The sequence below is a fragment of the Sphaeramia orbicularis genome, chromosome 24 (genome assembly GCF_902148855.1).
Source record: "Sphaeramia orbicularis chromosome 24, fSphaOr1.1, whole genome shotgun sequence".
NCBI lineage: Eukaryota > Metazoa > Chordata > Actinopteri > Kurtiformes > Apogonidae > Sphaeramia > Sphaeramia orbicularis.
In genome coordinates, this window is record NC_043979.1 from 34,564,797 (window position 1) to 34,580,342 (window position 15,546).

General features: G+C 35.8%; 1 pseudogene; it reads right to left on the minus strand.

Moving 5' to 3' along the window:
- Positions 1-5,242: 5,242 nt before the first annotated feature.
- LOC115415637 (tetratricopeptide repeat protein 32-like) lies at positions 5,243-8,438 on the minus strand (annotated as a pseudogene).
- Between the last annotated feature and the right edge of the window lie 7,108 nt (positions 8,439-15,546).

The window sequence follows — 15,546 nt, forward strand, 5'->3', positions numbered from 1 at the left end:
GATAACAGGGCTGCAAGGATGTGATCAAAAAGGACCATGTATTTCTAAATATTAACCCTTTCATGCATGAATGATGAGAACATTAATCCAGATTTTTTTTTTTCCTTTTTGGGCATTAAAAAAAAACACTGTGATTATATATTATTATTTTTTTTTTTAATGAAGCTATTTTTCATGGAGTTACAAAAATATCCACTCAACTGGACAGCATGTGTTTCATTTTTGAAGCAAAGAAACATGTATTTACTGATATACAGTGTGAAAAGTATGAAATAAAAACATTAAATGCTGCTAATTTGATGTTTTCTCACATTTTAACATACACTACAAACAAAAAGTTATGGATATTTTTAATTTTTGGGCTATTTTTTTCAGTTGGGATTCTTGCACAACACTTTTTACTTTTTTTTGTGTGAATTGAATTGAAAACTTTTTTTTTTTTTTAATGACCAGACGTAGTTTTTTTAAAAATGGCAAAAATGACCAAAAAAAAAAAAAAAAGAAATATCCTTAACTTTTTGTTTGTAGTGTACTCTAATACTAGTCACTGCTGTTCTAGATAAACCCAATCAACATGTTCAAGAGTAAATCAGTTCCTTGTTATTGTTATTAGACTGTGATTAACAACAAAAGTTTTTTTTTTTTGGCATATTATGTCCATGAAATGAGTAAAGTTACAGTAATGTTTTCAATGTCAGTGTTTAAGATGAAGCATTAGTGTCCACTGTGTTGGCTGATATGGAATTAAAACAACAAAACCCATGAATATACAAGAGAACAGCTGTAGAATAACTGTCCACTGTAGTGACCACTGTGCATGAAAGGGTTAAACGCAGAGCACTACAGCTGCGGAAAAAATTATTAGACCATCAAAAGTCACCAAAAACAATGGTTATGCAATCAAGTACTAACTCCTGTGTGTATCATGTGACTAAAACAGACAGAAAAGAAAACATGGAATGTCTAAAAGCACTGTTTTTGTCAGTACAATGTCATAGATATTGATGTAAGAACTGAAGTGATTTTGGTTATTATCAAGAAAACATGGAAAATGTATAGATATCAGCTCTGAAATTAAACTCTTATGAGCTATTTTTGTTGCTATCATTATATTTGGCCAAACAAATGTACCTTTAGTTGTACCAGGCATTAAAATGAACAAGAAATTGAAGAAAACAAGGGCGGTTTAATAATTTTTTCACGACTATATGTTCTATAAGAGACTGAACTGTGGACTTTTATTGCACTGCCTTTGGGTAGTCGGCACTCTGCGAAATCCATAACTCAGTGAAACACCACCAGATGACATTCAGAACTGTAGATCTTTCAGTAGCATTAAACTGAAAACTGCTGAAACCTCTTCAACTCCATAACCACTGACTCTTATATTTCACATGTTCTGTATAACTGCATGGCTTTAAATCAGGGGTGTCCTCCAAATCCATTTGAGTTCAGGGACCACATACAGTTTAATTTGGTCTCAAATGGGCCAGACCTGTAAAATACTGATGTAATAACCTATAAATGAGATCAACTCCAACCTTTTCCTATGTTTTAGAGTGAAAAAAGTTAAATTACGTTGTGAAAATGTTTACATCTACAAACTATCCTTTAAAAAAATCAGAATAATATGAACAACTATGAACAACCTGAAATTTCTTAAGAAAAATAAGTGCAATTTTCACAATATCTACCAATATCAACCTGGACTATATTTATAAAACAATAGAAATGAAAAAGAACTAGCTGTACTGGGAGTACTGTTGGTGTTGGCTGCTGCCTTATCGGTACAGACAGCTGCCTGTCAGCCAGCTGAGCCCATAAAAGAAAAAAAAAAAAAAAAAAAAAGAACCATCCATCACATTTAAAGTTAGATGTGATTTAGTTTAATGACTGAGAGGTTGAAAATACATGTTCTACCATTTCTGAAAAGAAATTAAGGATATGTAATGATGGTTATCTTCACTTAAAATGTATTCCAGATGGATTAAGACATAGGTGTCAAACATGCGGTCCGGGTGCCAAATCTGGCCCACCAAAGTAAGTAAAGTAAAGTAAATTTTATTTATAGAGCACTTTTCACAGACAGAGTCACAAAGTGCTTTATCAATTCAAATCAGAATCAAATTAAGTTTACAGAGACCCAACAGAATCCTTCAGGAGCAAACACTTGTGATTGGTGACAGTGGCGAGGAAAAACTTCCCTTTAACGGGCAGAAACCTGGAGCAGACCCAGACTCCTGAAGGATGGCTGTCTGCCTTGACCAGTTGGGGTTAAAGAGAGAGAGTAAAGGAGGAGAAAAGAGAGAGCGATAGAGATATAGAGAGACTGGGGGGGGGGGGGGGATGACACATGGAGTACGTTATGATGAATACATAGAGTGTAATCAGTCTGTGGTGGTCCTGGGTCAGGTGGGAGACTAAAAAGCCTTTTTGAACAGAAGGGTTTTGAGGTGTTTCTTAAAGCTCTCTACAGAGTCCATGGACCGTAGGTGTAGAGGCAGGTCATTCCATAGACGTGGTGCCACAGCTTTAAAAGACCTGTCACCGCGTGTGCTAAAACAGGTCTGTGGAACCATCAGCAGGTACTGTCCTGAAGACCTCAAGCTACGAGTCGAGCTGTAGGGCTGGATCAGGGAAGCAATGTATGCAGGGGCCTGGCCATGTAGAGCCCGGAAAGTTAGCACAAGAATTTTGAAATGAAGACGAATAGAACAGGGAGCCAGTGGAGAGATTTAAGGATGGGAGTGATGTGGGTTCTCCTGTTTGTGCGGGTCAGGAGCCTGCAGCAGAGTTCTGGACAAACTGTAGACGGGCCAGCTCCTTCTTGTTTAAGCATGTAAACAGGCTGTTGCAGTAGTCTAAGCGAGAAGATACAAAAGCGTGAACGATCATCTCGAGCTCATTTGTGGACACCATTGATCTGAGTTTGGAGATGTTGCGTAGGTGGAAGAAACAGTTTTTGACTAGGTGTTTGGAGTAGAATTCTAAAGACATGTCCTGGTCAAAGATGACACCCAGATTCCTCAGTTTTGTCTTTACCGAGGAACTCAGGTCTCCAAGGTGATGTTTGATCCCTGGGATTGCACTATCCGGGGCAATGATGAGGGTCTCAGTTTTGCTGGAGTTCAGCTGGAGGCTGTTATCATTTAGCCATTTAACCAAAGGGTCCAGTCCGGCCCCTGGGATGAATTTGTGAAATGCAAAAATTACACTCAAGATATTAACAGTCAATCCTTTTACTTTAGGGCCCATATGAAGCCCTACTTTAGTCTCAAGTGGGTCAGATCAGTGAAATACTATCATAATGACCTACAAATAAAGACAATTCCAAATTTTTCCTCTGTGAAATTACATGAAAATGTGTACATTTACAAACTAGCCTTTCACAAAAAATATGACAAACTAGAAATGTAAGTGCAATTTTACAAATATTCTGCCCGTTACTAAAATATTTTGTGCATTTGCAGATCCATTGCGATCTGTAATTATTATGCAGAGGCATAATATGGTTAAAATTGCACATATTTTTCCAAATAAATTTCAGTTTTTTCCTTGTTGTTCACGTAATTCACATTTTTAAAAGGACAGTTTATAGACTTAAACGTTTCCATAATGTAATTTTACTTTTTTCACAATAAAACACATTGAATGTTTGGAGTTGGCATTATTTTTTATATTATTATGTTATTAATTTACTGGTCCGGCCCACTGCAGATCATATTGGGAGGATGTGGCCCCTGAACTAAAATGAGTTTGACACCCCTGAATTAAGAGATTCAACAACCACCAAAACATTAAACCCAAACCACTCACTTAAAGTACTGTGTAATTTTTTGTACCAGAGCTTAGTTTCTGAGTGTACATGAAGTGTACTGCAATTTCTTTTACCACTCCTCCATACGTCATCAGCCAAATTTGAATAAATTACCCTGAACTTTGGGTGTAATGGAAACTTAAAGTACACAGATTACTGGGAACTTTTTTACCCAGGTTAAAAAAAAAGCTCCTGGTAATAAAATTTCCTGGTATTTTGATGGAAAAAGGCCTAATATGCATATGTTTACCATTTACACATGTGCATTACAACTTAAGAGATCACAGTGGATCTAAACAGGTACAAAACATTAGTCACAGGTATAATATTGTTAAAATTGCACTTATTTTTCTGAAGAAATGTCAGGTTGTCCATGGTAGTTCAAGTTATTCAAGTTAAGGATACTTTGTAATGTAAATATTTTCATGGCACTTACTTTTTACACTAAAACAAGAAGAAAAATTTGCAGTTATTATTTACAGGTTCTGACATTATTATTTTACTGGTCCGACACACTTGAGATGAAATCTGGCTGTATGTGGTCACTGAATCAAAACAAGTCTGACGCCATTGATTGTTAATAAAGGGCGACACAGTGGTGCAGTGTTCTCCCCATGTCTGCGTGGGTTCTCTCCAGGTACTCCAGCTTCCTCCACATCCAAAGACATGCACTGATAAGTCAATCGGTTAATCTAAAAATCACCCATAGGTGTGAATGTGAGAGTGATCGGTTGTTTGTCTCTATCTGTCAGGACTGTGACATGTCCAGGGTGTACCCCACCTTCGCCCATAGTAGCTAGGATAGGCTCCAGCGACCCCCATGACCCTAGTGAGGTTAAAGTGGGTTCAGAAAATGAAAGAATGGATGAATGATCAATACTGTCAGTGTAATTTTTGTATTTCATAAATTTACCCCATGGGCCACATCAGACCCTTCAGGCCACATGTTTGGCACCCCTGCTCTATATACATTTTTTTCTTTGTATTCAAAAATCCTTATTTGTATTTAATCGGGGCTGATAAACTGCAATAATATTTTCGTGTAAATTGGGGTATTTTGGCATGTTTTTTCTCATTTGCTTTATTTGTTTCCACAAAATGTTTAGTTAATTTTAAGTGAACCTCTGAATCAGTCCGCTGATTTTTCACATGAATTTGAATTTATTCATAAAAGGGATTTCCATATACACTACAAGTCAAAAGTTTGGACTCACCAGGTTTTTCTTTATTTTCATGACTATTTACATTGTAGATTCTCACTGAAGGCATCAAAACTACGAATAACACATTTGGAATTATGTAGTTTAAAAAAAGTGTGACATAACTCAAACATGTTTTAGATTTTTCAAAATAGCCACATTTTGCTTTTATTACTGCTTTACACATTCTTAACATTCTCTCGATGAGCTTCATGAGGTAGTCACCTGAAATGTTTTCCAACAGTCTGGAAGGAGTTCCCAGTGATGCTGAGCACTAATTGGCCATCTGTGGTCCATCTCATGTCACTTAAATGAAAAGGTGAGTCCAAACTTTTGACTGGTAGTGTACTATTATGCATTTCTGCAAGATCAACCTGAGGCAAATAAATCAAAGTGTCATATCCACACAGTGTACATGATCCTTACAAATAAAATAATCATAAATAGTAGAATATATCTCTGTAGTTGATTAAGTCCTCAGTATCCTCTGTTCATCTTGTGCTGCTGGTCCAGAAGTGTCTGCTGCAGACTCACTTTGGCATCTTCAAAATCTGGGTTGAGCTTCAACACCCGCTGGAAGTCACTCTTAGCATCATCAAAAAACCCTAAAAGGTCATTAAAACATCACAGGTATTAGTTTACGATTCATAATTTACTGTCAAATAGGTTTGTTACGTACTTTACTCAATCAGCTCTGTTTCAGGGAAAGAACAGTCAGCATTTCAATTAGTAAATGTTTGGCTCCATCTAGTGTCTACAGAAAAAACATGTCACACTAACGCTAGTCTTTTAGACAACTTACCGTTTTACTTTAGATATTCTGTACAGACAGCTTATAATGACAGTAAACAGCAACAACATGGAGGGACATCCTTATCTGTTTGCCTGCTTCTGGCATTTTCTTCATTCGATATTATCTTTCTTAAAATTGGGCCATAACGCTGTCATTTACTTGGTGGTTAATACAACTTCACACTCTAATATTAAGAAGCTTCAGAATTTAACAAAGCTAAAGTGTGCAAAAATGAATGACTGTGGAATAAATGTAAAAATGGATGGCAGATTAAGGAGGGAAAGGCCTAGAAGAGCCTCAGTGTGATGTTTTATAGAGTCCACAAGTTCTGTTTTGTTATTCATCAATCTAAAATTAGATAGCTGTAATATGCATTCTACTTTAACTCATAAAAACCCATTCAGCTAGACTAATGTTAGTGGAGTAATAAATGATAAAACATGTATAATACATTTTGGAATGTGTCTACATTCTGAAAAGCTGGAGTAAATTTAATTTCAGGGTCTACCTGGCTTGATAATAGTGAAGATCATGAAGACCATGTTTGATGCATGAAAAACAATGACAGATAATTTAATAGTTCAGCATTGACACAGCTCAGTATATACGAGGGGCGACTGAAAAGTTTTGAGCCTAACATGGAAAGGATTAAGATATGTAGACCAAATCTGGTCCATGAAATCTTTCACACATCTTAATCCAATCCACTAAATTTCTTGGTCAGAGCAATCTTTATCCCTGTTTTACAGGTCCCTGAACTTTCTGTATCACGTGTTTCCTGAAAAATGGACAAACTTGACTATGGGGCTGATTTGTGACAATGGATGAGACTTGGGTCCATCACTATCAGCCTGAGACCAAGGAGCAGTCAAAACAATGGAAACATCCCATGTCACCAACCCCAAAGAAGGCAAAGGTCGTACACATACTTGATGACAGCCCCATACTCAAGTTTGTCCATTTTTCAGGAAACACTTGATACAGAAAGTTCAGGGACCTGTAAAACAGGGAAAAAGATTGTAATGACCAAGAAATTTAGTGGATAGGATTAAGATATGTGAAAGATTTCATGGACCAGTTTTGGTCTTCATATCTTAATCCTTTCCAAGTTAGGCTCAAAACTTTTCAGTCGCCCCTCGTAACCCATTTACACATCTTGTGTAGTGCTAGTAGCTTCCAAAATAATGCAAAATGGCAAGAAAGAAACAGATCTCTATAGAAAACACCAGTCTGTAACTGTCTTGAGAAATGAAGACTATTATTTGAAAGAGGATATTAATGATTTCACCAAATGTTTACAACTATCTGCAGAGAAAAGCAATGCTGGATCTAACAGGGACAGAACTAAGAGTAGAAGGCATGTTCCACTCTGCAAAAGAAGTTTCTGTCATTGTCCAGTCTTCGGAACAAACATTTAACCAGTCCTCATCTTACAGCAGAGCTCAGAGACACATGAGACCTACCAGTGTCAACATCTATCACCAGGAGGCTCATATACACAGGGCTGATGGGCAGAATTGCCTGCAAGAAACCACTCCTGAAGTCTACAAATAAAACAAAGTGGGCAAAAACACAAAGGAACTGGAAAGAAAAAAGCTCCGGGGAAAGAAAAAAGCTCCGGGGAAAGAAAAAAGCTCCGGGGGTGGATGAGTCCAAATTTCACTTACTTTCATTGTTTTTCATGCATTAATGCACTTTTCATGGTCTTCCATGAACCTACATGTATTTGACTTAGCATGTTCTCTAAACCTGTTGTAAGCAGAATTTGTGGTGGAATGTGACATAAATACATGTTTAGTAATTCATCTAAAATAATCTAAAATGTCGCCTAAAGTGACAGAAAAAATGAATAACTTTTTGTATCAATTTCTGTACCTTTATATATTTGTTTGGTCAAAATAAACCTTCAAATTGTTAAATTAACTAGACTGTTGCATATCAACAACAGGAAAAAACATGTAGATCTAAAAACACTAAAACTCTAGATGTTTCCAACTTTTTGGTACTTTGCAGTAGTGAAGTACAACAAAAACACTACAGCAGCACTAACATGAGTAAAACACATCGTTTATAATAGTAAACCACTGACAGGGCTCATATTAATGCATAATGACGTCATGTTTTATGTCCATTTTGCTGATCACAGTTTTAATTGACAAAGGTTTTGAAGGCAGAACTCTCAGTTACTTGTGTCAGATGTTGTGGTTTCTTCACATGCTCTTACCTAGTCTATAATGCACGAGTCCTCTGTTGTAGAATGGTATCTCAAACTGGCTGTCAACTTTTATGGCAGAAAAACCTCTACTGCTTCACGAAAATCCACCCAGATACTTAATCTGTCCCCGGTTGTTATAGGCAGTGGCCAAATCACTGGCTTCACATTCCCTGGAAGACATGGCACCATTTAAAATCGGTTTATTATAAGAAATAAGAAGAGGTTAGCTTGGTTTTAAGCTAGCACTCAGAGAAAATTAACCAAGACATTAACCAACGGCACAGAAAACACAATTAATACCTGGACCGTAAACAGGAAGTGATAAATTGAGTGTAAAGCTGCTGCCGGTTTAAAATTCTGCTTTTTAAATTCATAGTGTGCATCTTGAAGTATTTGTATGTTATCGTCGGTCATGATTTCCGGTTTCACAACTACGGATGTGACGTAAGTGAGTTTTGACCAATCTAACTCTAGTGCGCTTTAAGAGGGCGGGGCTTATCAGGCTCAACCTTATAATGAATTTTCATCTTATTATTTACAATAAAAAGTCTAGTACAGGCAGAGATTCACCTTTTTCCTATTCTTTTAAGGGCCAATATTTTAAAATACGCTTTTACAACAAGGAAAAATATAGAGAAAATGAAAATTATTATTATTATTAGTAGTAGTTGTAGTAGCAGCAGCAGCAGCAAGTCACATGAAAGTACATTCATAAAACTCATGAAAATGTGCATATGGATGGTGCAGTACATGTAAAAGTCTCAGGTAAGCATTAAGTTGAATGACCACACATGCAAATCATAGTTTCGGTATTAAAATACAATCAGGAAATACGGTACCAAAGTGGCTAGTACTTAGTGTGACTTCCCTTTGCACATAACATGCCTTAAATTCTTTGAGATAATATCACCTTCACAGTTTAATGTTCTTTGTGCTTTACTCAGGTTTCATTTCTTACTGTCTGGGTTACTGAGATCACACTAAACATTGACTTTAGCCTGTAGGAGCCATTCAGTTGTGATTTATGTGTGTATATGTGTTAAATATCCAGTCTAATCAATCTTTATTTCAGACTCAAAGGTTCACATAAAAAAACATATAAAAACATCAAATACTGTGTACATATTTCCTGTATTTTTCCCCCCAAAAAGAAGAAATACGTATGTAAGATGGCCTAAGGCTTTTTCACAGTTCTGTACAAACAACTAACATCTACCAGAAATAACAACAACAATAGGACTAACAGCTGGGAAGAGCAGAACCAAACCAAACCAAACCAAACCAAACCAAACCAAAAAAGTGAATCACTTCTGTATTTGGTACATGAGAATACAACATGTTTTCAGGTTTGTTTTCAGCAATGACACAGACTTCTGGAGGTATTTGGCGACGACTTTCAAACAACTCATTCTCAGTCTCATTAAAACAAGATCCTCTGGTCTCTGAGTTTATCATCAACGCCTTTCTCTCAATAGATGACTGCAGAGAGAAATAATAACTCCCTCTTTATTCTTCTTTACCACCTTCCTGCCTCTGAAGCTCTAGCTTTACCTTGCAGATGTTAAAGTATGTTTTCTTAACAGGCCTTTGAGATCAACAGTTTCATTCTTCAGAAACTGAACTTCCATAAAAAGCTCATATTTTTGACATTAACAAGCAGGGAAAAAAAATCTCCTCTTGCAGAAAACAGAACAAGATGCCAACAAGCAGACAAGGCAGGATCTGAACAGATGATGCTTTTAGGGAGTTTAACCATCTCTATCCACTAAATGGTCCATAAAATTGCCAGAAGCTCAGCTTAGATTCAGGGACAATGAGGCTTCCCTTCATCCTTTCACTTATATTTATTGTTACAGCTTAGGGAAAATACTATGATGACTATAATACAGAAACTAAAATCACACAAAGACACTGAAAACAGAAACTGCTTTAACCTCAAACTTATCATTTTGATTTGTGCTTTTCAGTCCAGTTTTGTAACTCTAAATCTATTGATAAAGACTTTTAAAGGTAAGAGGATTACATATACCATATTTATTACCCCACCCCCCGAAGGGAAGGCAAGGGGTATTATTTATGGTTCAGTTTTCTTTGTTTGTTTGTTGTTTGTTTGTTAACACTCTAGCAGCAAAACTATTGGTTGAATTCATACCAAATTGGGTTTATAGATTGCTAGTGACCCAGAATAGATCTGATTACATTTTGGAAACAGTAGGTCAAAGTAAAAAAAAAAGTATACAGTTTTAAAATCTTTTTTTCCCCATTTACTTATATTGGGCGAAATTTCAAATGTCTGTGGCAGCAAAACTATTTCTACCAAATGAAACTAATTCATACCAAATTGGGTTTGTAGATTGCTGGTGACCCAAAAGATGTCATTATGTTTTGGGAAAAGTTGGTCAAAGCTTATATTTTTAATGAATTTTTTGAACTCTTTTTTCCCCCATTTACTTATAATAGGCGAAACGTCAAATATCTATAAAAACAAAATTTTGTTTCAATTTACTTCAAACTTGGCCCATATAGAGGCTATTGATACGCTGACATCAGCACATGCATAAACATGATAACATCAGCTGGATCGACGCCAAAATAAGCTACAATACATGCGAGGGGCAGGGTTTGTTGTGCCTGGCACCACTTGTTTATGTATTTATTCATTTATTGACATGCACTACCAGTCAAAAGTTTGGACTCACCTTTTCATTTAAATGACATGAGATGGACCACAGATGGCCAACAAGTGCTCAGCATCACGGGGAACTCCTTCAAGACTGTTGGAAAACATTTCAGGTGACTACCTCATGAAGCTCATTGAGAGAATGCCAAGAATGTGCAAAGCAGCAATAAAAGCAAAATGTGGCTGTTTTGAAGAATCTAAATATAAAACATGTTTTGAGTTATGTCTCACTTTTTTAACTACATAAGTCCGTATGTGTTCATTCATAGTTTTGATGCCTTCAGTGAGAATCTACAATGTAAATAGTCATGAAAATAAAGAAAAAACAGGTGAGTCCAAACTTTTGATTGGTAGTGTATATTGCAACCAAAAAGTTGTTTATGTTACCTTTATTAAATGTGTGTGACTCCTTTCTGGTCTCATTTATGATACTTTTTGTACCAACAGGTGGCAGACTTGACATAAATATTAATCATTACAATGCGCTGATTGAGCTCAAGCCATGATTGGGACAAAATTGCATCTCAAGTTGAATTATAATAAAAGTATAAACAGTACAGTCCTGATTAAGACCTGTGTTGTGCTCTATCAGAGGTTTATTGCTCTTTTAAATGTTACTTTCCTCCCAAATTACACAACAATTTACACTTTAAAGCAAACATTGTGACCATGACACACTAAAACATCTGACTCAACAGCCTCTGAATGACATGGAATCACACAGCAGTAAATACAAAATAAGGAGGAAAACCATAATCAAACTGGTGAGAATTCTCAGACCATCTCCCGGGTGAAGAAGTTAACCGTCTTGGTGAAAAATGACACTTTAAGGAAGCAGGGGTCATTCAGTTGGCATGCATTTCCTTTTTTTACACCCCATTGATCTCCAGACTCTGTGGACGGACGGGTTAAAACAGATCAAACGTAGACCGCTTTGACCCGGAGGATGAGGATGTAAATGACAAAACACACAACTTCACACTGCTGAGATGTAGGTTAACTGCCGGCCGTTACATAATACATCTGTAAACAAAAACGCCCCAAACATTCTGCAGTAAGAAAACTGTGCATACCAATGATTCATTATTCATTATTTCAGTTTTATCCAATAATGTTTGTATTAATGATATTTGCAGGCCTTGAGTGGTATTTTGATATTCAATAATTCATGACAGAAGCACAAAATTAGAAAAAGTCACGATAAAAAAATTAAAAAAACATACTTTGATAGATTTTTTTTCCCCCTTGTTATTAAAATCATCTTGTTTGCCCTCATACTCATCATTTGCGCCCTTTGTAAGTTAACCCATAAAAGCCCAAACACACCATCTACCAAAAACATCCACTGATATAACATGTTTAATACCTGTCACTAATCCTATCAGTACATGTAAATAATTGGTGTAAAATATAGTTTATCATCTTTTCATGGTCATCAGATATGACCCAAAGTTACCGTGGAAGCACCGTCATCTTCTACAACATTGATTCACCAGTAAAACCCATGGAGTTGGATCAATGACAGTAGATGGAGACACTGTTTATGTTCAGTTAATGAGAGATTTGGATGAAAAAGTCACTTTTTCTTCAGTTTTCTCTGTTTTTGATATAATAACCCTCAACTTTAATCTGAGCTGTAATGAACATTTACATCAGGGGTGTCAAACATGCGGCCCTGGGGCCAAATGCGATCCGCCAAAGGGTCCAGTTCGGTCCCTGGGATGTTTTTGCTAAGTGAAAAAATTCCACAGACTTGAATTGAATTAAGACAAAAAAAATTTAGCTTGAATTCAGGAAAAAATCTTGAATTAAGCCAAAAAAAAAAAAAAACAAATCTTCAATTATGTGAAAAAAATCTTCAAGTAAGCCAAAAAAATTTTCAATTAAGTAAAAAAAATCTTCAATTAAGCAAAAAAAAAAAAAAAAAATCTCAAATTTAGCAAAAAATCATGAATTAAACCAAACAAAATCTTCAATTAAGTTAAAAAAAAATCTAGAATTAACAGCTTAATTTTTTTTCTTTGTTTTAGTGCAAAAAATAACATTAAATTATGAAAATATTTACATTTACAAACTATCCTGTAACAGTAAAATGTGAATAACCTGAACAAATATGAACAACCTGAAATGTCTGTAGAAAATTCAGCCCAATTTGAACTCTTTTCTGCCTGTTCCTCAGTGTTTAGTGTAAATCTGATCCATAATGCACATGAAGAAATGATAAGTTGAGAATAATATTGTTAAAATTGCACTAATATTCTTACGTTTTTTTAATTTAAATTTCAGTTTTTTAATTTTTTTCTTTTCTTTTTTTTTTTGGGGGTTTTTAAAAGTAAGTATTTTCATAATTTAATGTGTTTTTTTTACACTAAAACAAAGACAAAAATTTGGAGTTGTCATTATTTATGGGTTATTATGTTATTTTTTTCTGGTCTGCCCACTGCAGATCAAATTTAGCTGAATATGGAACTGAAATAAAATGAGTTTGACACCCTGATCTACATGATCAGTAAATTAAACAGAAATATATGATTCTCACCTAAAAAAAGCTAATTACTGAGGATAATATTGTAATAAATTACAATAAATCACTTAAGAAAGGCAAGGCGAGGCAGGTATATTTCTATAGCACATTTCATGGACAAGTCAATTCAAAGTGTTTAATATAAAACATTAAAAACATTACAGCAGGGAAGCAATAAAAAGTACAGGCATGAGAGAAAAACGTTGCCCAAAAAAGTTTTTCTGTTTTTGTAAATCTATTTTTGTAAATCTGTTTTTGTTCATTTGTAAATAAGAACTGTGCACACATGCTGTGGTGTTTGTCGCCACATTCAGATGGACAGTATAATTACATGGACCTGCATAGATGCGAAGGAATTTGATTAATACCTGTTTATATATGCATGTGTGTAAAGCAGTTTGATCACTAAAATTATTTGTACTTGTGGACATTTGAAACATTTGAGACATATAATTGATTATGTGTTTGACAAGTTTAAAAAAGTTCTTTTTGCTCTTCTAAGTTAGCGTATATTGCAGGTCAGTGTTATTGTGGTCAGATACTGCACATAAAACACCTGTGTAATTGTACTTGTGGACATTTGAAACATTTGATCATTTATGATGATTGATATGTTTGATTGTTAAAAAGAATTTTTTCTGTTTCTCTACAATGACGTACATTGCAGGTCATGTGTTGTGATTAGACAGTGCATATAAAACACCTATGTAAATCTATCTGTCCTCAGTCTGATGAAGTGCCTCAGCCTGAAACGTCACGTTGTGGAATAAATGTTTGGGAGCTCATAGGTTGTGCGGACCTTCTTTTATTTTTTCATGAGAGAAAAAAAAAAACAAAACAGATAAATAGATAAAACAGATAAACAGATAAACAGATAAAAAAAAAACTTGAAGCTTAAAGGAAACAGTGCAGATCTGAACTGATGAATGAAAACTCTATTCAAATGCAGCTGAGAACAGGTGGGTCTTTAACCTGGATTAAACTGAACTGATCAGCTGAAACTGAGTGTTTCAGCTGATCTGATGGTTTTCTGGAAGTTTGTTCCAGACATGTGGAGCACAGAAGCTGAACGCAGCTTCTCCGTGTCTGGTTAAATAGAGAGAAAAGTCTATTTGGGAACTGTCACAAAGTAGCACGGGTCTGTATGGGTTAAAAACACCCATATATGGAACGACAGTCAAAGTAAGGAGGAAAATATACAGGTTTCAGTTCTGTAATAAAACTGAGATTTGACTTAAATTACCTGAGACTGAACCCTTTCATGCAGAGTGGTCACTACAGTGGACAGCTACTCTCCAGCTGTTCTGTTGTATATTCATGTGTTTTATTGTTTTAGCTGCATAGTAGCCAACACAGTGGACGCTTATGGACCATCTCATACACTGCAATTCATACCGTTACTGTAACTTTGCAGTTCTTGATAAACCTGATCTGCAGTAACATGTTTTATGTGTAAATCAACTTCTAATTTTGATTGATTGAAATCTTTAATTTTGAACATGTAGACAGTGAAATCAACAAAAATCAACCAACAGAATCTAAGTACTGGTACATAAAAGGCTGATAAGTAAACAAAAGATAAAAAAACTGACTAAATAATACAGGGTGGGGAAGCAAAATTTACAATATTTTGAGGCAGGGATTGAAAGACAGTGTATGACCAATTAGTTATTGAAGTCATGAGAATCTATTTGCCACATAGAAAATTGCACATAATAGAAATGTTTTTATTCTATGTGTCCTCCTTTCTCAATAACTGCCTTCACACGCTTCCTGAAACATTGCGCAAGTGTTCCTCAAATATTGGGGTGAACAACTTCTCCCATTCTTTCTTTAATAGTATCTTCCAGGACTTTCTCGTAATAGTTTTTGCTCGTAGTCATTCTCTTCTTTCCATCATAAAACAGTCTTTATGGACACTCCACTATTTTGAAATCTCCTTTGGTGTGACGAGTGCATTCAGCAAATCACACACTCTTTGACGTTTGCTTTCTGTGATAGGCTAAGTACAAAGGCTGAACCCAAAAGCAAGACCACAAAGTACAAATAAAGTTGAGTTTTTATTAAAACACTTTAACAGGTGAGATAATACGACACAGAGATAATATAATTCTGCGATGCCACTGAGTCCGGGAATAAAACGTCTGGGCTGCGGGTGGATACGGCTGACGACCGGCCTTGGCCGAGCCGGGAAAACCCCAACGGAACCCCCACTAGGGACAACAGAGGGTGGTCAAAAACAAGCCAGGTCATTCACGGGAAAGGCAGTCAAACAAGCAACTGGTACATGGGGGACGGGCCGAAATCCACGGTCAGTA